This window comes from Choloepus didactylus, chromosome 4 (genome assembly GCF_015220235.1).
Source record: "Choloepus didactylus isolate mChoDid1 chromosome 4, mChoDid1.pri, whole genome shotgun sequence".
NCBI classification, from domain to species: Eukaryota; Metazoa; Chordata; class Mammalia; order Pilosa; family Megalonychidae; genus Choloepus; species Choloepus didactylus.
Window position 1 is genome coordinate 187,332,133 of NC_051310.1, and position 24,928 is coordinate 187,357,060.

The following is a 24,928-nucleotide window of genomic DNA, read 5'->3' on the forward strand; positions in this document are numbered from 1 at the left end:
AATCACCAAGCTCTGTCCAGGTGGATGGACCACACTCAACCCGGTTAGGGCTGTGTGCTTAGCGATGCCCAGATTTCCCCTTCTTCAGTGGTTAATCCTCATGGTCTTTGCTTTCCAGCCTGCCCTTCCTAGTGTGTTATAGAGGTGTGTGTTATAGAGGTGTGTGTCTGGACCTTTTTGAGTAGAGAACCATCTTCTTTTATTATGTTATACAAGTAATGCATGCTCATTATAGAAAAGTCAGGAAAAATAGATAAATTATCCATGATCCCACCACCCAGATAACCACATTAACATTTTAAATAAAAGCTTCCAAAATTCATGCACACTACACACAATAGAGATATATACTTTTTCAGATTTAAAACCTAATCTCTCCCTGTGGAGAATGCAGGGGTATTTGCCTACCCCACCTTCATGGTTGCTAACATGACCACAGACATAGGGGACTGGTGGTTTGATGGGTTGAGCCCTCTACCATAAGTTTTACCCTTGGGAAGACGGTTGCTGCAAAGGAGAGGCTAGGCCTCCCTGTATTTGTGCCTAAGAGTCTCCTCCTGAATGCCTCTTTGTTGCTCAGATGTGGCCCTCTCTCTCTGGCTAAGCCAACTTGAAAGGTGAAATCACTGCCCTCCCCCCTACGTGGGATCAGACACCCAGGGGAGTGAATCTCCCTGGCAACGTGGAATATGACTCCCGGGGAGGAATGTAGACCCGGCATCGTGGGATGGAGAACATCTTCTTGACCAAAAGGGGGATGTGAAAGGAAATGAAATAAGCTTCAGTGGCAGAGAGATTCCAAAACGAGCCGAGAGATCACTCTGGTGGGCACTCTTACGCACACTTTAGACAACCTTTTTTAGGTTCTAAAGAATTGGGGTAGCTGGTGGTGGATACCTGAAACTATTAAACTACAACCCAGAACCCATGAATCTCGAAGACAGTTGTATAAAAATGTAGCTTATGAGGGGTGACAGTGGGATTGGGAATGCCATAAGGACCAAACTCCACTTTGTCTAGTTTATGGATGGATGTGTAGAAAAGTAGGGGAAGCAAACAAACAGACAAAGGTACCCAGTGTTCTTTTTTACTTCAATTGCTCTTTTTCACTCTAATTATTATTCTTGTTATTTTTGTGTGTGTGCTAATGAAGGTGTCAGGGATTGATTTAGGTGATGAATGTACAACTATGTAATGGTACTGTAAACAATCGAAAGTACAATTTGTTTTGTATGACTGCGTGGTATGTGAATATATCTCAATAAAATGATGATAAAAAAAAAAAAAAAAAAACCTAATCTCTTCCCTTCATTGCATAGACATGCAAGTATGTGTGTATGCACACAAACTCACACACACACACACACACCTTTTTGCAAAATCCAACTTTGTACTTGGTTGAAGCTATACTAACCATTAAATATAGGACTTGAGGACTGAATTTTCTCGGGACTTAATTAGTTATCTGTTTCAACAAGGACTGAAGAATTTTAGTCCTTGTATCCTGCAGATATACAAGCTGTCCTAACAACTCATTGTTTTGTCCATGGTCTTGAATTTTGATATTGGATAGTCCAGGAAATAAGTGAAAATATTATCATACAACAGATTTAGATGGTTTTATCAAAGTTACATAAGCATATAGTGTAGAGTCTAATTGTTTTGTTACTGGTTATCTATCGCTGCGTCACAAATTACCCGAAAACTCAGTGGCTTAAATCAACGATAAACACTTTTTATCTCATTGTTTCTGTGGGTCAGGAACTTGGGATAAGCTTAGTTGGGTACTTCTGGGGTCTGGCAGGGTGTTCCCTGGGGTTGCAGTCAAGATGTGCACCTTTGAGGGCTTGACTGGGTCTGGAGGGTCCTTTTCCAAGGGAGCTCACTCATGGTAGGGAGGTTGGTGCTAGCTGTGGGCAGGAGGCCTCAGTTCCTCACCACTTGGACCTCTCCAGAAGGCTGCTTGTTGGTCCTCATGACATAGCAGTTGGCTTCCCCCAGAGTGAGTGATCCAAGAGAAGGCAAAGAGGAAGGTGCAATGTCTTATGACCACATCTCAGAATTCACATTCCATCCTTTCCACAGTATCCTCCTACTGGTTATACAAGTCAGGCCTATTCATACACAGGGTGTGAATGCCACATGGAAGAATCATCATGACCATCACAAAGGCTGGCTCCCAGAGTTCTACCATATTTGAGACAAAAATATCCATCTTTTACAACCTGTGGAATAGATGGGGGGGATGGGGGCATTTCCTTCTCTTTTGAGAAAACAATTTTCAACTTTTAACTGATTTTTTTTGGTATGCCTACTTTTTAAAAAACTTTATTTTGAAATATTTTTAAATGTACAAGACAGTTACAAAAATAATACAAACATCATATGGAGAATTTCAACATAGCCCTACCCCCCCCCAGATACCCAGATTCATTAATTTTAACATTTTGCCACATTTGCCATATCATTCTATCTATCTATCTATCTATCTATCTATCTATCTATCTATCTATCCATCCATCCCTTTTCTGAACACTTGCATGTAGGCTGTATATGTCATGCTTTTTGAACACTTAATACTACTATGTACATTTTCTAAGAACAAGGATATGCACTTATGTGACCACATTAAGTGCAGTTATTAAGTTCAAGAAATTTAACTCTGATGTAAAGCTTACTATCTATATTCCAATTTTTTAATATGCCTCAATAATGTCCTTATGAGCCTTTTCTCCTCCCTTGCTAGATCCCATTCAGGTTGATGTATTGTGTTTAATTGTCATTGTCACTGCAGTTTCTTTTCTTAAAAATTTGTGGGAACATATATGCAACATAAGTGTTCCCATCTGAACCACTCCCAAGCATATCATTCAATGGGATTGACCACATTCACAATATTGTGGAACCCTCACCTCCTTCCATTACTAAAACTTTCCCATCTCCCCAAACAGAAACCCTGTACCTATTAAGCATTAACTTCCCATTCCCCCTGCCTTGTGCCCTGGCAACCTGTACTCTAATTTCTCCCTCCATGAGCTTGACATTCTCTGATATTTTCTTTGTAGTTACACTCTACATCTATAACCATCTTGTTTGCTTTGATGCCAACTTAACTTCAATAGTATACACAAATGATGTTCCTATATCCCTCTGTCCCTCCACCTTTATGTAGTTCTTGTCACAAATTACAAGTTTATACATTATAAGTCCCAAACCACTGATTTATCATGACATTTTATACATTTGCCTTTTAGATTCTGTAGGAAGTGAAAAGTAGAGTTACAAACCAAAAGTACAATAGTGGTGTGCCTACTTTTGATATCAATTTTCTCTCCCTTCTGCTTTCAGTCACCTGTTATCCCAGTCTGTGTGCCTGGTTCTAAAAATGGTCTCTCTACTCTTCTAATTTGCAGTTCTGATCTGCTGTGGAATGAATTCCAAATTACAAAATTTGTTGGATTTGTGCGTAAATAAAATCATAGGATGCTGACGAAGGGACTGAGAGGCCCATCTGTGAGTAAAACATTTCCATTTTAGGGAATGGTTTCTCTGGAATGATCTCTTAAAAATTTTACAAACTGGACAGTTTAAAATAAGACTGTGCAATTGGTTCATCACAGAAAGAAATGGAATTCATTCATTATCCATGTAAGAAGGACATTTGGGGGTCAAGCACTTATGTGACATGTTGTGAAGTCAGATTTCTTTGGCATGCTTCTTGGCCTAGGGAAGACCCAAGATGAACATAGGTATTTGTAAAAATTGAACGTAGGTATTTGTAAAAATAGTTTGATGATCGAGCGTTCATAGAATGAATGTCTAGTTAACCCCTATTCAAGCCTTTTAGTAGATTCACACGTTTACCAACTCTACAGGACTGTATGGTGACCCCAGTTCCCTGGAGGACCCCACTCACGATGATGCTGTCCTTCAGAATCCACAGAAGGAGAGTTCCTTGCTCAGAGGGCTGTCTGTGAATCAGGCAATGAATAAGGCCTATGAAGGCTGTCCCTGGTTTCTGGGATGCCCCCATCTTATAGCCGCTGGTACATTTTTATTCCTTTAGTTGCTGTGGACAGAAAACGAAATAACCAAGCATATTTCATTTAAGTCTAAAATGAATAGTCATACTATTAATATTAATAATATGAATAACGAAACACTCCTCAGGCAATATTAAATGAATCCAGCCACTGGGACCACCTGCGATCTGGTTGCAGGTTAGAGGGAGTCCCACGGTGGTTAGGTCATACTAGAAGAGTTGTGAGTTAACCCAGTGAAAACACTGACCTGCTAATACTGAGTTGTGTGTGCAGAGTAATTCCAAGTGGAGCTTCAATAGGACATTCCAGAAGGCAAGTGCCTGGTCCCTACTGCACAGGCAGGGGTGGTGGAGGGGGGTGGTGGTACGAGTGGGCTTTGGATTCGGTCAGACCAGCTCTTGCTCTTACCAGCTGTGTGACCTTAGGCAGATTATTTAACCTCTTGAAGCTTTAGTACTTTTTCTTTAAAGTGGGAAATAATAGTGCCTAGATTGTTGTAAGGATTAATGAAAGGATGCATGTAAAGCACTCACTACACTGCCTGGCACACAATAGGCATTCAGATATTAGCTAATGATAAACACACACACACCCTTTAGGTCCTTACTGTATTTCACCTTGGGAGCCCTTTGTTATACACAAGACACTTTAAAATGAGACTCTCTGTTTTTTTCCTTCAGCAATTTAAACGTCTTGGTTAAAGAACAGTATTACAGCAAGAATGAGTCTTATGGAATAGTACTTAGGATATGGTTGTGGGATAAAATGTATTAATGTGTGTGCATATTGAAGCCTGAGGCTTTTTGAAGACATGGGTTAATTTGGGAAGTGTCCCTTTAGAGTTAGATTTTGACCTGAATTTGAAGGCCTGAGAGGTCAGGAATGACTGGGAGTGCGTGGAGAATTTTAGGCAAAAATAAAGGAAGGAAGGAGGATAACCATCTGAGTAAGATTGGTAGAAGCTGGAGAGGGAATGAGATTAGGTGTTGATTAGAGGGGAAGCTTTTAGGGAAAGAACTGCATCCTATGTAGCTTACTAAAAATAGGATTAGCTCATATAAGTGAAATCTAGGCTAATTTTGTCTCCAGGCAGTGCTGGGTCCAGGGCTCAGATAGTGTGGTCGGAGAAGCACCTCCTTCCCTGCACCTGGTAGCCAGGCTTTCTCCAAGAGATGAGCAAGACTCACATTCTCTGAGCCCAGGGATCCAGGGAGAAAGGCTTTCCTGAGAGTACCAGGAAACAAATTTCAAAGAGGTCCCTGGCTTCTTTGAAGAGGCTTGGTCACAGCTCCAACCCTCTCCCAGTCACTGTGACCTTGGCAGAATTGGGGTGCGCTGGGCAGAGTCAGCTGACTAAACCCCGTGGAGTGGGTTGCCTACCACCAAGAGGAGTTCAGCTTCCAGAAGATGGGACAAAAGATGCTAGGCAGGCAAGAGGAACACATCCACAGCAGGTAGTGCTCTGCCTAACCTCCTGCACCATCTGCCAATACCCAATAGGTGCACCTTCTGTTTCAGTTTGACGCCAGCCCCCTGAGCCAAAAGGACCCCTGGGGTGACTGCAGAGTCTCGTGATCGTGTGAGTTCTTGGAAACCCCATCTTACAGCAGACAGTTGTCAAGAGGACTAAGCAGAGACTCTGTTCTAGGAGATTTGGAGTGACTACAGAATTCATTGAATAAAGGGTTGGCAGAGTGAGGAGCTGCATGGGGGTATTGTTCAGGCAATGTTATGTGAATGCAGCCACAGGGACCACCTGGTGGCTGTTTGGAGGGGGTCCTATGCTGGGTAGGTTATAGTAGAAGGGTTGTGTGCTAATCCAGTGAAAACACTGACCTGCTAAGACTGAGTTACGTGTGCAGCTTTATTTCTAGTATCTTTTCCATATGGCCATATGTGGTCTTCAGTTCAACGGAATCTTATTCTTTATCCCTAGTAGAAAATCTCATGAATATTTTTAGAGACTGTTTGTTTACAGTAAAAGCAAGCGCACATCCTGTGCTCGTTATGCACACTTCAGAGGCTTCTGGGTGAAGAGGCACGTGGAGCTGGGGCAAGAACTGGTGGAGGAAACTAGCACAGATTACTAGGATGTTTTAGAAACCCTTTTCTGCTTCAGATAAGTGACTAATTAAATTTGGGATTGGCTATTGGAAAAGTGCCAATTATGGAAACGAGCATCTGTTGATCACACTTTGCTTCAGATGCTCTACGCCTTATTCGTGCTGTGCTGGTAATAGAGCAGGGAACCGCTGCTCGCACCAGACAAGCAGGCATGTGGGGAGGAGTGATTCATCATATTTACTTTTAAGCCTTCATCTTATAGCAAGATTAATTTGGTAGAACTCCAATTCCAGAAAGAAACGGTGTATTTATTGTTTTAGATTCAGGCTTAAGCACAGCAGGTGGATTTTTCCAAATTGCTTCACCTGACATTTCCTAGAAACGTAAGCTGACATTGTTCTATCTTTTGGCAATTGCAAAGTTATATTTAAACATTCTACAAGTAAGCTGGCACCACTGGGAATTTCAAACACTTAACCATCTCTCCAAGCTTGGTTGAGCTTGATTGTGTCAAGTGTGTGTGTGTGTGTTTTAATTCAAGAAGTTGTGAGTTTGTCAAGTGATTTTTAACAGTCCTTCTTTTTAGATTTGAAAATAGTCTCAGAAAACTTGAGTCATTTGCCAGACAAAGGTCACAGAATTACATACACATTAGAGGTGGGAACTGAAGAATATTCATTAGAATCCAGTTCTCTTATATCCCAGAATTGTAGGAAGTGTCTATAATTTATGATGTGTGTAACTTTGTTTAGCACATGGAATAAGTGAAGATTCTTAACATCCATCATCTCTTCCTGTCTTCTTCCCTGGTACCTCTAGGACTTGCTGCCCTTGGTAAGCCGCTTACTGTAAGTGAGCATGAAAGCTGCAAATCACATTCACCATTCTAGAAGTATGCTTTCCTGTTGTGTTGTGCAACTCCAACAGGCGAATCCATTTTGTCAAGAGTAGGACCATATTCCAGGTAATGATGTCCTTTTTTGATTGGAAATGGTAGGTCTCAGCAAATTAAATCCAAGCAAGTACCATTAGTTAATTACTTCTTAATTGCTAGGCGTGTCTTGTCTCTATCAGTTATCTCTAAGACACCACTATCATTCAGTATTTTAATATGATTTTCCATACTCCTTTGGGGTTTCTCTAGTCACCAATCTTCTAGATCATTGATCAGTATTTTTGTTTCTTTGTTGTTATGGGTGTCACAAATTTCCCCTGTACTACTCTGTGTCTTTGTGATTATTTACTGTAACAGTAGCCTTTTCTTGATTATAGAATTTGATATTTGAAAACAATTCTTGGGTTGATAAAACACATGCATTTCTCTGGGCTGTGAGTTAGAGAGGAGATGAAGCAAGTGATCAAGGGTTTCAATTTACACTTGTTTATTTAGGTACCTCTGGGACATCCAGGTGGAGATGGCCAACACACACTTGGAAATAGTCTGGAACTCAGAAGAGAAATCAAGGCTAGAGATAGAACTTCAGGATTATCAGCTTATAAGGAATATGTGAAACTATGAGAATAGATGTAAATATCCAAAGGAGAAAGCATAGATTGAAAAAGGCTGATATTTTCAAGGCTGGATAAAGAAACAAGACCTGATAAGACTGAGTGATAAAAGAAACAGGAGCATCCTGTTATGGAAATCAAGGCCAAGATTGGGCTAAGAGTCTGGCCATGAGGCAGTCACTGGCCTCAGAAAGAGTACTTAGTTGGAGTGCAGCAGGTGGAAATCAGAGTCTGTGGGTTGAGGTATGAGTGTTTGGTGAAGAGAGAGAAAGGACAGTGTTTTCAAAGAGATTGGCAGTGAGAAGGTGAGAAGGTAAAACTGAGAGGTTTTTCAGAATGGAGAGAGTTGACCATGTTTCCTAGGGAAAAGAGGAGGGGGTATTAGTGGCAAAGGAGAACTTAAAGAAAGAAGAGAGTGGGACCTTTGATGACTCGAGGTCTCAGTGTGGTGGGGATAATGTCAATAGTAGCAGTACAGTAGGTGAGTCTTATAGGGGGTACCATTCCTTCAGCTAGATGGACGGAAATAAAGAATAGGTGAAAATGTAAGTTAGGAGGTAGAGAGGAGAGAAGTTGAGGAAGTTATCAGTCCTGGTGCCCTCTCTCTTCTCAATGAGGCAGGAGGCAGGGTCATCTGTTGAGCATGAAAGGAGCATTGATGGAGTTTGCAAATGTCTTTATAAATTAAAATATATGGTATACCTAGCTTTGTGGACCTCAGATGCTGAATTTCCATTTTGGAATCTGTCATTTTTCACTTCCTTCTAAACCTAAAACATCATGTTCAAGAGCCAACACCTTCCACCAAAAAGCTGTAAAAGTACTAGTATCTCCATCACAGCCTGTAAAGCTCAATGTGGGAATTTCTGACCAGCTGAAGGCTTGCTTCAGATGTGCAATCTGGTCTAATATCGAAAATCTATGCAGCTCTGATTGATGGCTGAGTAATCTATGCCTTAACTAACCTGATAAATTGACTCACTCATTGAGAATGTTATATATTCTTTGGAGATAGAGTAAAAACTCCTTGGGATAGGGCAGTCCCCTGATAAATATTAGTGTTCCTGAAGTAATAATAGATTAGAAGGCCTTTTATTATGGGGTGAGTTTGACAGGTAGGAAACTGAAAGAAATGAATGTGAGTCACACAAAATCTTCAGTCCCTGTCCTCAGCTGTTGTCAATCAAATTCAGGAAAGTTTTGTGAGGAACTTAAATATTATGTACTTTATATTTTATATAATATTTATAAATGCTACATACTTTAGCCACACCTCTGATTAAAAATGAGACATTTGTAGTTTCACTTTCCTCCTCTATTTAACATACTTGCTGCTACATGAGGCAGAAACTTCCTTCTTTAGCTGAGTGATCAGCCATGAGGAACAGGACACAGATGGGGATATAGGCTTCTGTGTCTCAGTGGAACCCTCAACATTTTAAAGCTTGCTCCATTTTCCTTTGGGACTTCTTACCTTTGTCCTGGGTTTCTCATTTGGGGCATAGCTTGGAGTAAGCCCAGAGCAGTTGCGGCTCACCCCATGCACCCACAGATCTCAGCGGAAGCTTGTCTGTTCTTGTTGGGGCTTCACATTGCACCTCAGGGTTGGGTACAAAGTAGCTTTGAAAACCCCAGTTACAGCCGGACGAAACCTGTTTTTTGTTGGCCTGTGGCCAGACTTGAGGCCACTGGTGCTGCCGCTCTCGAAGTCCTGCTAATTGGCATGTTCACTTACAAGGGGGGTTGAGACAGTGGAGTGTAGCACAGCCTCAGGGAGTCTTTGCCCTTCCTTTGGCCAAACTAACAATATCAGACCCTTAAATTTAGAGTGAACTAAGTGAAAAAGTTAAGGAAAATGAGGATAGGAAGTATTGGAAGGATTTTGCCTTTACTTAAAATTTCCCAACTTTTTTTTTAAGAAAATTAACGAATAAGCATTTATTAAACATTGGTCATTCATGAATTATAGATACTTTCTGAGACTATGCCCCTCCTGTTGCCCAAGCTGTAGATTCAAATGTGCCTTTAGACCTCGTCTCGTTTTTCTGTCTCCAGAGTGCATGTCTTCTCTATCATGCCCTGAATCCTGATGCACCTCTAGAAAAAAGAAGAGTATTTTGACACAGATTCGGAGGTTTTTGCCTCCCCATTGCTGCCAGATGTAAGACAGAACTCCTCCCCTCACCCCTCTCAGCCTAGAACACAGGCTCTGTCTGCCCATTATACCCATCGCAGCAAAGCTGGAGAAGAAGCCGAGAAGCACTGTGGAGCCAAGGAGAAATCACAGCTGTTGGGATGATGTGTCCTTGGCCATTATCATGACCCATTGGACATCTTCCTTCTGTTCACTTGAATGGATTTGGAGAGAGTCTATGAGCAGATATTTTTCTATATTTATCAAGTGTTCTCTGTTTTCTACTGAATCTTCCAACGCAACTTTTAAGTCTCTTATTTATGGTTGGATGTATCAAGAGTCTTTTCCCCCCACTCTGAAGAGCTTAAAATATAGTCCATATTCCTACTTTTTTTCTGAGAATTGAGTTCTGCCTACAAGTAGGAAGACTAAAATAGTCTTCTAAATTTGGGTCCTTAAGTTTATCTTCCCTCTTATCTTTACCAGGAAGCAGCAGGGCACATGTTCATTGGGGTAGAGGTAAAAGGTGAGAACTGAAGGGTAAAAGGTTGCTCTGAACGTAGGTGCTTGGCAAATCTTTTTGCCCCTGAGCCTGGAGAATTGCTACAGTAATCTAAAATCAACAGAGGAAGCAATGCAGGGCCATGGGCAGGGTCAAGAATGCCACAGGAATCAGGGTCATTGGTTACAAATTGATCTGGGAGTGAAATTATGAGCCTGCAGAAAGCTTTTACTGGGCTTGATCTGTGAAATAAGGCTAGTACATTTCCAAGGTAGTTAATTTAAAGCTGGGCTTTTAAAACTTAGACTACATCCTTTTGTTTTCCCTAAGTGGCTGGGAGCACAGTGGATATATTCTAGTTGGTTTATTTTCTGCTGAGCATCCCGTCTTCCAATTCAGAGGGAATCCTCCACTGTAGATAGAATTGGGGAAGTGCAGTCTGCTACACCATATTTGGGGGGTGATCCCCCTCTCCTTACCCCAGACATGGTGCAGGACCCAGACCCAGCCTATCAGACACTCCTGGGACTTTGAATGTCAAGCAAGTGAAGTATAGGCTCAAGGACAGTTTAGAAGTCAATTGTGGTGCTGGTATCCTCCTGTGGCCAGTGAGGGGTACTGGTAGGGGCAGACTGTCCCTGTGGCATGACCTTGGCTGGGTCCTCACTGCCCATGCTCCCTTGGTTCTAGCCCATTTGCTCAGCCTGCTTCTCCAGCCCTCCCATTCATCCTGTGAGCTATTCAATATCTTTCCATTATACTCCATTATAGACCAAATTATCCAGGGCTGGCTTCTGTTGCTTGCAACCAAGAATTAGATTGAGCCATCTGATATTCCTATCCTTAAAGCTAAAGAGATGTTTCCAGGACTGCCAACTGGTCTCTATTTAGAATGGTTTGGAAGGATGGTATACCCTACCCCATGAAAGCAACTGCATTCAGGAACTTTAGGAGAAGTCTAGAGCCAAGTGTTTTTTGGCATGTTCAAAAGTAGACACAATAGAGAGAAATTCCATTGAATATGGGCTCTAAATAGTCAAAATTTGCAAGTATGAGCCATCAACCTAGGTGGCAAGAGATGTGGAGATTCTTCACATATTTAAATATATTTCATATTTTTCCATCAACTTGATTTTGACTTTATCTTTTCCTGCCTATCAAGAAGGAAATGCATCCCCACACATTCTTGACTTTGCCCCCAGATTCCCCTCACCCCAAGGGTCATTTGGAATTCCTGGGTCTCATACCACCAAGATATGGGGGAAGCTCTCTGGTTCTCAGTAATTGCACTAAACTAGTGACTGCTGAGACACTCATTATCCTGGCCAGTACAGTCCCTTCAAACCTGCTGGCTCTGTATTTTCCCTGCTGCACATGAAGCATGAGGATCTTTGGCAAGGCTGCTGCCTAGAGTTCTATCACCCTTAGTGTGTCATGAAGCTAAGCCTTTGAAGATTTGGTCACCTCCTTAGGGTGCTATTATGGAAAGGACTGTGGTTCCTGATGCTTGAAGAACCCGCAGACCTCTGTTTCTCCTTCCTATCTCTAGGATGCCTTTAGTTTAATGGACATTCCACTTTCTTCATGGTTCTCTTATAGGGCATCTTCCCTCTTCACCATAGTAAATAAATCAATGACTAATGCTTTTGAAATCAAAAGTCAAGAAGGAAAATGTCCCACTGGCAACTTCTGCTTCCTGTCCTGCCACAAACCTCCTTTGACAAAAGGAAGCACAGGATCTGTTCCTTGCTCAAATGGGTAAAAGAAGAGGGGCCAATGCATGCAGCTGGAGGGGCATAAAAATAAATTACTAAAGAAAAAAAGTCTTGTCAATAACATTTAAAATTAAATAGGGGTAAATAAAACATAAGTGCCAAAAGACTGTCAGCTGCCAAATAGAAGGGTTAATTGGATTTCTTTTAGGTGTCATCATCTTCTGTGATTCCTTAAAGTTTCATAAGAGATGCAATATCACCTCTACACTGTTCTAATGTTTTAGAGTCAAGAACGAGGAGTGTGGCTTGTCTACATTCCATAAATTGTCAGTAACCCCATCTCTAATTAATGTGTGACTTCTACTCCAGCTGGAAAAATATTTGTCTTACAATGAAATAGCATATAATCCACAATCCAGCTTCTTACTGAGTCCCATGTTCCAGCTGCTACTTTGAATGAATCCACTTACTGTAGACTTTCCAATCTTGGTTAGCAAGGCTGCTTAAGTAAAGAATCTCTGATAGCATGTGAGTCTAATAATTTGTCAATACAAAAAAATATTTTTTTATTCAATTTGTATTCCACATTTTTGGAATTTACAAGTCTATTTCATTCCACATATATGAAGGCTAGATCCTGGTAAATGAATATATCACTAGAAGAGGCAGTTGAAAAAGGGAACCGAACACCACTGTTGCCTTGGAGTCGCGGAAAACTTGATTCAAATGGGCTTAAATGATCAGGTAATATATTATTCCATTTAACAAGGCTAGAGGGAGATTGGTTGCAGGATTGGTTAATTCAGGGGCTTAGTAACATCACGGAGGACCCAGGTTCTGTCATCTTTCCTCTCTGCTTCCTTCTATGTGTTGGTGCTACCCCTTATAGTCCCAAGATGGCTGCAGCACTTCCAATCATCACAAGGTTTCCAGAGTCAGAGAAAAAGAATGTTTTCTTCTTGCATGTCTCTTCTTAATAGCAAGAGAACTGTGCAAGTTTGAATGTATTATGTCCCCCAAAATGCCATTATCTTTAATGTAATCTTGTGTGGGCAGACATATCAGTGTTGATTAGATTGAATTCTTTGAGTGTTTCCATGGAGATGTGACCCACCCAACTGTGGGTGATGACTCTGATTGGAAAGTTTCTGTGGAGGTGTGGCCCCACCCATTCAGCATGGGCCTTGATGAGTTTACTGGAGCCCTATATAAGATCAGATAGAAGGAGTGAACTTGCTACAGCCAAGAGGGACACTTTGAAGAATGCACAGGAGCTGCAGATGAGAGACAGTTTGAAGATGACTGTTGAAAGCAGACTCTTGCTCCGGAGAAGCGAAGAGAGGACAAATGCCCCAAGAGCAACTGAGAGTGACATTTTGAAGGGGAGCTGTGGCCTAGAGAGGAACGTCCTGGGACAAAACCATTCTGAAACCAGAACTTGGAGCAAACGCCAGCCATGTGCCTTCCCAGCTAACAGAGGTTTTCCAGACGCCATTGGCCATCCTCCAGTGAAGGTACCTGATTGTTGATGTGTTACCTTGGACACTTATGACCTTAAGACTGCAACTGTTAACCAAATAAACCCCCTTTACAAAAGCCAATCCATTTCTGGTGTTTTGCATCCCGACAGCATTAGCAAACTAAAACAAGAACTACTCCCATACATATGCTCCACCCCAGCAGAGTTTTTCCTCATGTCTGGTTGCCCAGAATTGAATCAAGCCCTCTCCCTCAGGATTTGGCTCCCTCTCAGAGCACGTGGCCTTATGTGGAGCAAATCAGCGCTTTGCCAAGGAAGGAAGTGTTAGATTTAGGCAGACAACCATCAGTGTGTATGATGCAATCTTAACCCCTACAAACTTATAAATGACCTATCAATGTGTTTTACACATCTTCTGCTTCTGTGTTTCTTCAGCCCCCTCCACATTCCTTAGGCTCCAGGGGTCTCCTCAGTCATCACCATCCTCTTTGCTAACAGCCTTGGGTGTCTTCTCTCTCCAGCTCACACCCCATCAGATTAACCCCCCCTGCATGTCCCCAACCACCCTCTAATCCCAAATAAGGAGTGGAGGAGACTCCCTTCTTCCATTGATGAGACTGGAAGAGAACTCAAAACTCCATCCATCCATCCATTCATTCATTCATTCATACATACATATTTATTGCGTGCCTACTAGGTGCTGAGGATACAAAGGTAATTAAGGCACAGCTTCTGCCCTCAAGGCACTTGTAGAAGAAACAAGTAAACAGGCAAACCATCTGGTGGGATGGTTGTTACAGAAACTGTTTTATAAGCAGGGGATTAGAGAACTATTAATAACGTGGTTCTGGGACACTAAAGGAAAAATACTCATTTTCAAGGTGGACTTGGAACTGAGTCACATTTCTAATCTTTCCAAATTACTGGTTTAAGAATGAATGTTTGAAGAAAAATCCATTTATAAGTTAGGAGTGACATATAGTGTCCCATATTAAAAGTAAAGCATTTTTGGAGGCAGGCATTTGGATTCTCCAGCTTTTCAAAGATTTTCATTGGTAACTTTGTCATTTACTAATCTTACTAGAAACATCTCTTTTCTGGAGTTTAATTAGCAGTAAATATATGTGTTAAAATACTCTCTACTAACTGCTGAATATTTCATTTGCACTTTCTTCAAGGTTCTGAAATATTTCAGGTTGGGAACCTTAATGATTTGGATGTCTCTTACTCAAGATCGTTTTTACTTCCTTCTGAGAACTATCTTAGGAGTCAGGGGGATGACATATGATTTGGGGATTCATGCTCCCTGAGAATCACCCTGAATTCCCAGATGTCTTCCTTGGTTTCAATCATTGCCTCCACGTCTTGGTCCTTTGCTTTTTGCTATTGTCTGCACACACCTTCTTCCTTGGAGAAAGCATCTGCTTACATGATGTTCCTATCACAACCATGTGCCTAATGACCAAATTTACATTTCCAAGTGCTAATGTCACATTTCCATATGGCTGCTAGATATTTCCAGTTGAGTATATTGTTAGTAACTCAAACTCAGCACACTTAAAGCTAAATTCATCATCCCCCCCTCCATTTTCTTTCTAATATTGATTAAAGGCCAAAGTTTCTCTGTGAAGCACTTTCTGATTATCTTTCATCCAATAAATAAATATTTATTGAGTGCCCATTATGGGACTCAACCTGCTTATCATAGATCCAGAATATATAGTGGTGAGCAAGTAGTGGAGTTCTTGCTCTCACGTGCATGCATTCTTGTAGGATGAATATCAGATAGAGAGTGAGAGTGGTAGGAAGGAAATCATCTCAGCTGAAACTGACCTCTGGCATCTCTGATCTCCAAAAATTTCATTGTTTATATAATAGAGATATAGTAATATCAATAACAATAACTTACCTAGAGGAGAATTCACTAAGGCCTGAGCACTGTTCTAAGTGCTTTACACGAAATAACCCATTTAATCCTCACAAGAACCATGTAAAGAAGCACTGTTGCACCCAACCCCTTTTACAGAAGAGAAACTAAGGCACAGAGAGTTTAAGAAATTCACCTGGGATTATCGAAGCTAGTAAGTGATGAGTTTGCTTGAGTTTGCTGCCATTAAAGCCAGGAAAGTTAAATTATAATAAATTCTATATTTGGTGTAAATGAAATATTTAAACTTAAAATGGTGTTGTGAGTTTTAATACACCTGCTTTTCAATTTTCATTATTTTCTCAACTACTTTAATATTCTGGAAAAAAGTTAACCATTAAAAAATTCACTAAAACATGTATATGGGGGTTCATTTTTCCTTTGTCCTGAGGCTTCCATATGGCTTGGAACTGTACTGTTGGAGGCTCTTTCTTTAAACATTTGCTGTTTGGTGCATCCTGAATTTTTTGCATTGATTTTGATTTTTTGCAACATTGTGTTAAAATATATTTATGTTGATTACCAAGTTTCTTATTACCCCCTTAAATTTTGCACTCAAGGTGAGTGCTCTACTCTCATCCCAGCCTTGAGAGACTGTGATGTTTAGGTTCATGTGTCAACTTGGCCAGGTAATGGTGTCCAGGGGTCTGGTCAAGCAAGTACTGGCCCAATGTTACTGCAAGGACATCTATGGCTGGTTAATAAACCAGAAGGATGGCTTATTAAATCATCAGTCAATTGATTGCACCGGTGACTGATTATATCAATGAAGGGCATGTCTTCTGCAATGAGAGAATTCAATCAGCTGGATTTAATCCAATCAGTTGAAGACTTTTAAGGGAGAGAGAAAGAGGACCTTCACTTCTTTGGCTAGCCAGTGAAGCATTTCCTGAGGAGTTCATTGAACACCTTCATCGGAGTTGCCAGTTTGCTGCCTGCCCTATGGAATTTGAACTTGTGCATCCCCACAGTTGATTGAGTCACATCTCCATGGAAACACTCAATCAATAGGTTCCAACCTAATCAACACTAATACGTCTGCCCCCACAAGATTGCATTAAAGAACATGGCTTTTTCTGGGGGACATAATATAACCAAACCAGCACAGTGGTGGAGCTGGGACTCAAACTGAGGCAATCTGGCTCCAGGTCTGTACTCTTGATGGTTCCATTACTTATATCATATATTGTTGATTTTTATCAATATCTATAGCCGTATATATCACCGCTCTTTGCAGTTAAACTGTAAATGCCTTGAGGATATAGACCATTTATTATACTGTCTTCTATTACCAAAAGCATGTATTATGGCATATGGTGTAACAAAGTTTGGCTTGATTGAATGGGAATCACAAGAAAATTCTCGAATATGCTGAATTACCATCACCACCAGCTACTTTTACCACAATTTGTTTTACTGTCTTTTATTGCAACTTTCCTTTTATATATTTCATTTTAATTTATAAAAATAATTAAACACTATCATATAAAGATGATGAGTGAACACGTACTTATTTATGAAACATTTTGAACATATAATGCTTTCTTAAATGCAGTGTTTTTGTTTGTTTTTTGTTTTTTTTTAATGAATATTTTCTCATCTTTCAGAGATGTATGACCCTTGGGAAGAAAATCTAGAAGTTTTAGTTTTGTAAGTGAACAGATCAGTGTAGTAAAGAGAAGGTAGAAAAGTTCGCTGAAATATCTGTTAGCTCTGTGGTAACAATATTGTCGTTTCTGAAGCACGACAGTTCTTTTATGCTTCCCTACAAACCCGAGCTCTGCTCTTCACCGCCTACACCTCCTGGGAAATCCTTTCACCTGTGGGTGTACCCATCTCTGTGTAGTAACTTCACCCCTGGCTGGATGTATTTTCTCCAGCACTACTTCCAGGAATGACAGGAGGGAATGCATATTTCCTCTCCAACCACTGAACTACTAGAAACACAGCTTTGCTTTTAAGGAGGTGGAGTTCATGAGGAAAGCATCAATTTCTTTCAGGGTGCATTAAAACCCTCCAAAAGCTCTCCTCAGGGTGGGAGCGCTGCAGACAAAAGAAAGGAAGTGCACAGCACCAGGGAACATCCACAGCCGGTGACTTCTGGAGGGCTCCTCCTGCCCAGTATTGTCACTGGTTGGGTCTTAGACCCTTCTTGCCGATTCACTCAGGGACTATATTGAAAAATATGCAAATCTCTTTGAATTGTTTGGTTTTATGTTAAACTTCTCTGAGCAGGTTTTAGCTTCTCTTGAATTGTTCTTTTGATGTTCTATCCCTACTAGTTTACTCATTTTACAAAGAGCCTTTACAGAATGGAGCGAGGCAAACCATCACCTGCTTGAAATTTGGGACTCTTATGAAGGTCCTTTTCTGCTCCCAGGTTCTGCAGGGAATAAAATACTGAACTCAGTCTATCTTGGAAATCATATCATTATACAGTGCAAATGTGAAGCATTGTGTAATTACCGAAACTCTGCTGCTATTAAGATTTGCCTAAGGTTTGTCTCACTTTGAAGAAGCAGGGTGTAAGGGGAACTGTAGAGTTGTTAGATTTCTCTGAAGATAGTTTTGCTAACCATTATCCTTCCCATTCAATTTGTGCAATGAAAACCCTGCTTTGCACCTGGTGCAGACACAACCTCATGGATTTGGCAGGGGTGGGGTGGGGTGTGGGGGGAGAAACACCGCTGGGAAGCCTATCATTTTCTCTGTGCATGTTAACTATTCCATGGGCCCAGCCATGATTATCACCTAGGTCACCATAGACTGTAGCCCAGGCTCTTAAATGAGGTAGCAAAAGCCTAAGGATTAACCAAGACTCAAGTCCATTGTAACTTCTATTTTAATAATTTGACCAGGGAAAATAGTTTAGTAGGTCATCTGCGGTTAGTAAGACTGGCGAGAGACTTAATGTTCAACAACATGAAGGAGGGTAGCAAGAACAACTGGCATAATGTGAGGAAAAAGTTGCAAAAGGTAGAGAGTGGCAGGGCCCAGTGCCTAAGTCCTGGTGCTATATGTGACCTCTGTGAGTTCTCCGAGAAAGTTTTGAAAATAATTCAGCCAGAACTTCATCTGAGGTAAGCCAGGCTCAGATGAGGGCCAAGAAGTCAACAACTGTCCTTTCTACTTCTATATCAAGGCTAGTTCTGTGTACGGCTGCAAAGTGCTTGAAATTTAGAGACATGAGAATCGAAAGTTGACTTCTTAGATTTTGATGTCAAAAGATTAAGAAAGTGACAACTGGGGGAGGTCTGGAAGGATATGAAGGATATGATTCAAGAAACATGAGTTGAAAGCCCATGGGGCTGGAGATACAGACAGGATTAAACAGTATGTAGTGAGGGATGACAATGCGGTGCTGTCCTCACTGAGCTATGGTCTGTCAGGAATTGTACATCTTACATTCCACCCCACTCCAGGTTTCCAGGATTCAATGGTGTTGGGTAAATTGCCCAAGTACACTTTCAGAATCATGTGCTAATACATATAGAAATTATAACTAGAAACATCTGCAGTGCTGTGACTGCTTTTTCCCTCCCTACTTTCATGGTATGGCCCACACAGCAAAATACCTTTGTATTATGCACCTTCCATGGAGTGATTCTCCAATACCTCTTGACTTTTCGTCTGCTGAGCTCTGCTCTACCACACACTTGCCTCCCCAGAGAGCTAATTATAAGCCACTATTTTAGTGCCCTACTTGAAATGAAAGCTTATGTCAAAAGCAGCAAATAGCTATATAGAAATTTCAAGGGGTGTAATTCCTAAACAGTGATGAGGCAATCTCTTGGATGCACTTCACCATCCAAGTGATAGTTCAGGAAAGCTGAAATAGGTCTGGTCATGTCCATAGTGGGGAAAATACAGGCCAAGTGGGTGATACCTAATAAGTGTTATTGACAGTAACTATCATGATAATGACAAAATGACCTAGTGTAAGTATATTTGGGATATTTTTTATTTATATAAAGAGGCAGAGGAATCTACTTGTTTCCCAGGATCAGAACTTGGGCTACAGTAGCTCTGTAGATAAGTGCACACCTTTGCAGGTCCATAAAGTTTTTTACCAGCCCTTCTCAATCTTGAGAAATGTTTCTGATGTAATAGTAGCCTAGAATTTTTGAGCATTGTGTCTATGTATAGTTTTAACTTCTGAATTTTTAGTCAGAGGATTTCTTGCTAATGCTCCCATCTCTTTTAGGCCTTTTGTCTCTGAGCTAGTTCTGATTTACTGGAGTGCTTTTATCACTTTCTTTTTTCCATTTCAGGGATATCAGATGGGAGGACAAAAACAGGAGAAATGAGAATGGTATGAATGTTTGTTTATTTATCCATGTCATGGATTTTGAAAAGGAAACACAGATCTTCCAAATTACCTTTTATCATATATTCAGAGTCTAGAGCTCTATAGAAATTCCCCTCCCCTTAATATAAAACAAATAAAAACTCTGGATTTAGAGCTTCCGTGCACTTTTGTGTAGTAGGGATAGAACATCAAAAAAACAATTCAAGAGAAGCTTTATTGTAGATCTCTACTTTGCATAGGATTATAAAAAACCTTGTCTTGCTGGAAACTCCCCTTCTGTCTTCTTTCTATCTTGAAGCAGGGTTGAGCATTTTACCAAATTGACAACAGGAGAATGTTTTACCTGCTTGACTTGTTCTCACTATTTTATTCGAGTTTCAGTCAAGTGTTTCTACATCCTTCTGGGTGTGGTAGGCCATGACTCACTAGGAGTGAGGATATCATGCTATGTGCACATCTAGGGTGTTGTAGGATGATTGAGGGACTTCTCATTCAGGCTTGGTGCCACTTTGTTCCTTCCCCTTGTTCTCTCTTAGATATTTACTTGGCTACATGCTCCAAAAGAAAACCAGTTAGTTGAGTATTCAAATATTTAATTAACTTCTCTTACTGCACAAGTGGCCAAGCAAGTTTTTACTGGAAACATGGACTGGTTCCTGAGAAAGTTGGGGGTGGGGAGAAGAGAAACAGGTTAAAAGGCAAAGGAACCCATGGAAAACAGCTTTTCTGTCTAACTGTAAGTTTTATGATACTTTTCCCATTGCCCATGATCTTTGTACCTTTCTGTATGAGTAGACCAAGAAAATATTTTTTAAACATTTGTTATTGTGAAATATAACATATATATAGAAAAGTGATAAATTTCAAAATACAGTTTAACAGGTAGTTATAGAGCAAATTTCAAAGTATAGAATGGATTACATTTCCACAGTTTCAGGTATTTCCTTCTGGCTGTTCTAATACACTAGAAACTAAAAAGAAATATCTATATAATGATTCAGTAGTCATAATCATTTGTTGAATCCTAACATCTCTGTTACAACTCTTCCCTCTCATTTCAAGAAAATATTTTTGTGAGGATAACTTTGTGTTAATCAATTTGTGCCAAGAAGCTTCCTCTTTTCTGTCCCTGTACCATCCAGTTGGCCCAATAAAGCTCAGAGAACCTGACCCCAGCCATCTGATTCCCAGGAATCATGTTTTGCACATCACACACTCCCTCTTTCCAACTAAGGAAACCACTGAGGGGTGGGGGGTGGCTTAAAAATACACATTCCAGGACCCCACCCTTGGAGAGGGTGATGCAGTAAATATGGGGGTGGGAACTTGGAATCTGTTTATTTTTTAAAATGCTTTCCTGTCTTTTTCAGGCCTATGCAGGTTAGGAAACTGATGAATCAGTCTCTGCCAGTTCTTCCCAAGGGTACTGGTATCAGTCTGTGAGGAAATATTCACCAGTATATGTGAATATGTGTGTATTTTTTATATATATACTCTTAGGAGTATTAAATTTGAGGTGCTGTTTTTAAATCTGAATTTATCATAATTACATTGTTTTGGTGTTATGTGTGATAGTGATAATAGTTTTGTTTTGTTTTAGTGTCTGTCAATGTGTTGGTCCCCCCAGATTTGTAGCATTTTATTGGTTTGTAAAGTTCCAAAGTCTGATAACCGTTGCTCCAGACATCATCCATTTGAAAATACTATAATAGAGACTGCTGTTGCTGTTCATTTTGTTTGTACAATGTTCATAGGACCCTCAAGCAACAAAAGACAGAGTTGAAACGGACAGAATTACGATGTTATTTCTTCCTGCTTTCCTTTGCCTTGCTCTTCTCCAGACTCAGGGAGGAAGATTAGGGAGGAGACAGGTGGAGGTGGGGTGAGAAGAGAACAGTGTAACTCTCCTCGGAGAACATACTGAGAAGGGACATTGCTCTCTTGTCAGGGACGGTGCTAGAGGACCTTCCTCACCCTCCCAACTTTGGGGGCTGAGGAGCAGGCACCGCTGACGAACAGCCATTTCTAAGATGCAGGGGATGTCCTTGCATTCCAGAGGCCGACAGCCGGCTGAAGGGACTGCCGAGTCCGTGGGAGCCGTGGCCCGCCCCACCCTTCGGGGGGGATTAGTCATTATTGAAAAGTGCTTGGGAAGCACAAAAGTCTGGAGAGACTCCATGTGCTATTGCTCAGGCCTGTGTGGGAGTCGGCATTTCTGAGGAGTTGCTGAGGCTCTTCTAGGGGATGGTGGAACAAGAAACAGTTCCTTCCTATTGTGATGTCGTCCTTTCGGGGCTCAGTACAGAGAAACAGCCACAATTCTTAAACTGCGTTTCAGCTTTTGAGAGAAGCTAAGTTTATTTTGTAATAACATTTGTGAGGTATTTAGATAGATGAGCCCCACCTGATTTTAATCTTGTTTCAAATTTTTTTTTAACATTTATGTTCAGATCATTGATACATAAACAAGAGCATGCCACGTGCTTTGTTTTGTGACTTTTTTTTTTTTTTGCTTAATAATGTTCCCTGGAGCTCTTCCTGAGTTAGTACATACAGGCTTCCCCTCATTCTCTTTATGGATTTCATTCCTTCCAGATTGTATCTATTGGCAAACATTCTTAGCCAAAAATTTGTGTGCATATTTCTGAAGGATGTATTCCTAGAAGAGGAATTTTTATCAAAGGGCATGTACTTTTAAATTTTGATAAATAATGCCAAGTTTCACTCTGAAAAGACTGTTCTATTTTATATCGTACTTGTCAACACTGGACGTGATCAATTTTAAAAAAATGTCAGGACAAGTGCTGGAGAGGATGTGGAGAAAGAGGTACACTTATTCATTGTTGGTGGGAATGTAGAATGGTGCAACCACTCTGGAAGACAGTATGGAGGTTCCTCAGGAAGCTAAATATAGATTTGCCATATGACCCAGCTATTCCATTGCTGGGTATATACTCAGAGGAACTGAAACTTAAGACACAGACAGACATTTGTAGACCAATGTTTATTGCAGCATTATTCACAATTGCCAAGAGATGGAAACAGCCCAAATGTCCATCAAAGGACGAGTGGATAAACAAACTGTGGTATATACACATGATGGAATATTATGCAGCTGTAAGACAAAACAAAGACATGGATCATGTAATAATGTGGCTGAACCTTGAGGACATTATGTTGAGTGAAGTTAGCCAGAAACAAAAGGACAGATTCTGTATGGTCTCACTAATATGAACAGATATTAATGAACAAACTTTGGGAGTTAAAAGCTGACAAACAGGCGACCAGGAGATAGAAAGAGGGCAGAGATCAGCCATTTGATGCTGAAGGACTACAGAATGTTTAGGATTGATCGCATAGATCCAGAAATAGATAGCATAATGCTGTGTGATGGTAGCACGGTATTGTAAGTACACTGAACAAAGATGTCTGTGAGTAAAGCTGAAAGAGGTGGGATAGGAGAATGTATGACACCAGAGGTAACGATAGATGATAAAGACTGGGACTGTATAACGTGGCAAAAACTGGAGTGGCCAATGACTGTTACTAAATATACAAATATAAAAATGTTTTTGCATGTGGGAAAGCAAATGAATGTCAACCATGTAGAAATTTGAAAAAGGGATGGTATTCAGGAAAAAACATAATCAAAGCAAACTGGAGTCTATGGTCAACAGTAACATTGTAATATACCTCCATTAAATGTAACAAAGGCAATATGCCATTGCTAAATGTATATGAGAAAGGGATATAGGGGAGTAATATGGGATTCTTGGTGGTGGTGTTATTTGCTGTCCTTGGTGGTATATTGTATTGTATGACATGTTATTTTTCTTTTTGACATTTTTTCTTATTGCTAAAAAAAAAAAAAAAAAAAAAAAAAAAAATTTTTATTTTAGTAAAAAAAAAAAAAAAAAAAAAAAACTACATATGATTTTTTTTACAGCTGTATTGAGGTATAATTCATTAACAATAAAATTAATCCATTTTCAGAGTTCAAAAAAAAAAAAATGTCAGCATCATGTACAGAAAAAGAGGTCATTTTAAATTGCATTTCCCTGATTTACCACTTAGGTTGTACATCTTTTCTTCTGCCTATTGACCATCTGGATTTTTAGCAAACTTTTTTCTTGAAATATAAAAATACAGAAAAGGTGTACAAATCAGTGTACTACTCAGTGAATTAATACAAAATGAACTCTTTCATGCTCAATGAATTAACTGCTCAATGAATTAACACAAAGTGAACTCTTTCACTACCTAGGTCCTGAAATAGAATATTATCAGACCCTCTCCCACCTCCTTTTCAAAGGTAATCACTACCCTGATGTCTAATCCCTATAGCTTAGCTGTGCCTGTTTTGAACTTTAAATAAATGAAATTTTATAACATGTACTCTTTTTCATCTGGATTCCTTCATTCAACATTATGTTTTTGAGTCATCCATATAGTTGTGTGTAGCTGTAATTTATTCATGTACATTGCTTATTATATTCCATTATGTGAATTTACCACAATGTATTTGTCAATGACCATTTGGGCTGTTTCCAATTTTTAGTTATTAAAAAATAATGTTGCTACAGATATTCTTGTACATATCATTTGGTATATGTGTGCATGCATTTCTGTTGGGTATATACCTAAGAATGAAATTTGGGTCATGAGGGATGCTATATTCAACTTGGCCAATGTATTTAATTTGTGAACTTTCTATTAAGATTCTTTGCACATTTTTTATTGGGTGTTTATCTTTTATTAGAAATTTGTATGTGTTCTATTCTGGATATTAATTCCATGTTATATCAGTTGTTTAGAGTGCCTTTTATTTCATAAAATTTAAAAATTTTTAAGCAGTCAAAATGTCAATCTTTTTCTTAATGGTTTCTGGAGTTTTTATCTTGGTTAGAAAGTCCTTCCCTATCCCAAGATTGTAAAATACACTCTTATATTTCCTTCTAATACTTATTTTGTTTTTACATTGGACTTTTTAATTCACCTGGAATTTATTTTGTGAGGATGAAAGGTAGAGGCTCTTGGGAAATGAATAAAATTATACCATTGACTGCCTAGATTTTAAAAAATATTTATTTTTAAAATCTCAGAACAGATGATAGCATCAAAATGAAAAAGAGATTTGGGAATAATCTCCCCTAAATTAAGCCTGAGTTAGATTCTAAATGGAGCAAATGTTTTGCATCGGTGGTTGCCACCCAAAATGACATGCATATAAATGGCCAGTGACCAT

The 24,928-nt window shown here is 40.0% G+C and overlaps 1 long non-coding RNA gene across 1 annotated transcript; it reads left to right on the forward strand.

Annotated features, from left to right (window-relative positions):
* Positions 1-3,205: 3,205 nt before the first annotated feature.
* On the forward strand, positions 3,206-12,983 carry LOC119532490. The gene is made up of 3 exons (XR_005216550.1): positions 3,206-3,513; positions 6,927-7,071; positions 12,597-12,983. It is a non-coding gene; the product is annotated as an uncharacterized LOC119532490 (long non-coding RNA).
* The last annotated feature ends 11,945 nt before the right edge of the window (positions 12,984-24,928 follow it).